This window comes from Conger conger, chromosome 3 (genome assembly GCF_963514075.1).
Source record: "Conger conger chromosome 3, fConCon1.1, whole genome shotgun sequence".
Classification (NCBI taxonomy): Eukaryota; Metazoa; Chordata; class Actinopteri; order Anguilliformes; family Congridae; genus Conger; species Conger conger.
The window spans coordinates 5,624,477-5,627,946 of NC_083762.1; the positions used below are offsets into that span (position 1 = coordinate 5,624,477).

Consider the following 3,470-nt stretch of genomic DNA (forward strand, 5'->3'; position numbering starts at 1 on the left):
GTACACTGAAATAAAAAATCGAATCATAGTGTAAAATGACAAATCTACAGATATGAAAATTGTTTCAATAGCCAATGTTATGTAATTGCAACCCAAGATGATAATTGTGGTTTGAGAATTAGGAATATCAGAATCATGTTATTTTTCTACACAGGAGAGAGCTGTGGCCAAACCGTGTATGGTAAGGTAGGAGAAGATGTGTACCTACATCTGCGGGAGACAAACAGAAGTTATTTCCATGATATTCAGTGGAGATATGAAAATGAACTCCTGGCCAAGACAGAATCTTCTATTGAATCATTTGCAGAGGTTTTCAGTAATGGCACGCTCAAACTGCACACTGTCAGGAGAAACTATAGTGGAGTTTATACAGCTAGAGCCTATGATGACCAGGGCATGTTCACATTTAATGAGAGCTCTTACTTATTTGTGATGGGTAAGTCTTCAATACTGTTTTATTAATATTGATGTTGAATTGTGTCAATTATTTTCAGCACACAGTATTCACTGACCGTAACTGTGTGACCAAGTTTGTCATTCTTTCTCGTAGATCCTCCAGTGGTAGAGCTTGTTCTCTGCACACTGGAAGTGTCTGTGTTTCACTGTGCGGGAGAAAATGGGCCTGATGCCGTGTACGAGTGGAGGGTCAGTAGCCAGAACCAGGGACATCGGACCGTCTCCAATCACACTGGGAAATATCTGGCTCTGAAATATTTATCCAGAAACATCTCCTGTACTCTGAAAATCGGCAACTTCAGCAGTCGGAGTGAGACCTCTTCCCTCTCTTGTGAAGGTAAATTATGTTTTACCATCCCAAACAGTGATAAATAACTTCTCTAACTCTTAACGTGCCATGACTAGTACTGTGAATAAGTTACATCAGCACTGTTTGTGAAAACCTACTTCATGTAGGTATTGATATGATGAAGGCTATATTCTGATGGTGATATGTCATTATCTTGTATTTGAAGAGTCAGGTCTGCCTGGTCCAGAACTGAAGTGGTCTGTCAGTATGGAGGTCCTTGTCATGCTGGGCCTTCTGTGCTTCATGATGTGTGGAATTTCAGTCGCTGTACAAATATGCCTCAAGCAACGGAATTCAAGTAAGAATTTTTTTCATTCTTATATTTTCATGGCCAGTGTGATATGCAGTATGTCTGTATGTCTATAGTGATTATTTTCATGTTGTTTCATAGATGACCAAAATGTAAAAGTGAAAACCTTGTATACAATGAGGGACTGTTAGAATGTTTATGTCACTGTCAAATGAATACTTTTGAATACTTTTCTTGCAAGGTGATTTACAATGAATGCAATTCAATGAAAATTGTATATACTGTATGTAGAATGTGATTTTCAAAATAAATCATATTTCAAACAATTAACTGCAATATATCTTTTTCATACTATTTGAAAATGACAATGTTAATGCCTTAAAAAATGTTTCCTCTAGATGTAACATCTGAGGCATGCAGTCTCTCTGTTGACAAGGCCCAGGATGATGGAATTGTGTACAGTGAAGTCAGATACATTTGCAAATAACTTTGTCCCTTTTAATAAATCTTTTTAATAAGTCTATTTCAGAAAAAAAAAATTCATTTTAATAACAATTGTAACATCTATGAATCTGTAATTCTGTGCTTTTAATATTTCAAAGAAAAGGAGCACTTATAAAACTTTGATGTGCTTGTGTTTGTGTGTAAAATGTACATACTGTAAGCACATGTTTGCTCTAGTATTTTCGGAGAACATGGGGCAAAAACTGTGGGTGTGTTTTTTTAAATAAACATAAAAGAAACATTTTTTCATGACTATTTTATGATCATCTGGCTTTGTGTTGGAGAGTTATAATATTAATTGCTATGAATATTTCAGAAAGGTTATACCTGTAATTGTATACCATTGTCGATTTAATATATTAAGACTGTATAATTTGTTCAAAGTAAAAAGGACTCAAACCTGCTTGGGAAATTATAGAACATTGAGTCTTAAAAATGAGGAGGAATTACAAACTGACATCAGAGCAGTTAATCCTCAAAACACCCGACATCCCCCGATATCCCTCTTTTGCACCCTATATAAAATACAATAAAAACTTGCACTCACAATGACTATTGTTTTTGGTTAGAACAGCTCCTCATGCCTGTTTTGTTATTGATGGATTTGATGTTTTTAACATGTTGAAGAGCTTATGCACTTGTAAGTCGCTTTGGAGTAAATGCATCTGCTAAATGACTAAAATGTAAAATATAAATGTTTCAGACCTGGTGCCTGTTCCAGTTCATTAGCCAGATAACTGCACAAAGTAAAAACGGAAAGTTTCGGAAACAGCTCTTTTTACTTCAGTCCATCCTCCAGATCTGGCTAACTCAGTTGTCCTGCTTTGTAGAACAGGGCCCTGGTCTTAAGTTGGGCTATTGAACTTGGTGATGATGAAACACCCACATAATTATATTAATTCATTTTCCCATTACATTGCATACACAATTGCCACGTCCTCTAAAAAATAAATCTCGGATGCACACAGGTCGCACCTCCAAGACTACTGATCAAGTCCATTGCCACCCGAGTAATCTGATTGAGATACTTCAGCACGCCTTGTGTCAGCCATGAACTGGCAGAGGGCTTGACTACTGATCACTGGCATAACCCATGTGATCGCAGAGAGAACTCCTCGTGTAGAGGACCCAGACCGTTACTCAAACACGGATCGTCTTTCTTGCAAAAACACTGCCCTTTTATATTCATTTTAAGGGGAGTTTTTGCTTCTAATCAGGGTTTTTTTTGCCCAATTTACTACTTTTGTGGCAGTCTCTCTCTTAAATGTATGATACAAATACAATTGAATTGAAGGTTGAAAAGAAATAAGTCCTCCTTCTGACAGGAAATTGGTTTCTAGCTTCCTGTTTATCTGATGGTTGAGTTAAACCCACATAGAGACCATGGTCATGGAGGGCTATGCACATTGAAAAAGAGAGCGCATTAATGATATGAAGTCTTGTCAGGTGACAACTGGAAAATTAATTTGAGCAGCTCTTCTTCTCATTATTATTATAATTATAATTATTAGCAGTAGTACTACTACTACTACTACTAGTAGTAGTAGTAGCATCAGCAGCAGCAGCAGTAGTAGTAGTAGTCTACTACTACTTACATAGTAATAATAATTGTAGTAGTCGTCCTCATAGTAGTAGTAATAGTAGCAGTAGCAGCAGTAGTAGCAGTAGCAGTGGTAGTAGTAGCAATAGTAGCAGCAGTAGTAGTCATCCTCATAGTAGTAGTAATAATCATAGTAATAGTAGTTAGTTAATAGTAGTCGTGTATATTGACCATATAGTTGAGTAAATAGCATGCTTTCTCTGTAAGAACAGTGGAGAAGTGACAGAAGAGAGGAGTGATGTTTCTACAGCCCTTCTGCAGAGCAGCACTCGGCTACCTTGTGGTTAAGAGGTTCTTCACTCCTCTCCTGT

General features: G+C 37.0%; 1 long non-coding RNA gene across 1 annotated transcript; it reads left to right on the plus strand.

Moving 5' to 3' along the window:
* The first annotated feature begins 572 nt into the window (after positions 1-572).
* Positions 573-1,563, plus strand: LOC133125312 (uncharacterized). The gene is made up of 3 exons (XR_009708412.1): positions 573-793; positions 972-1,103; positions 1,454-1,563. It is a non-coding gene; the product is annotated as an uncharacterized LOC133125312 (long non-coding RNA).
* Positions 1,564-3,470: the final 1,907 nt, after the last annotated feature.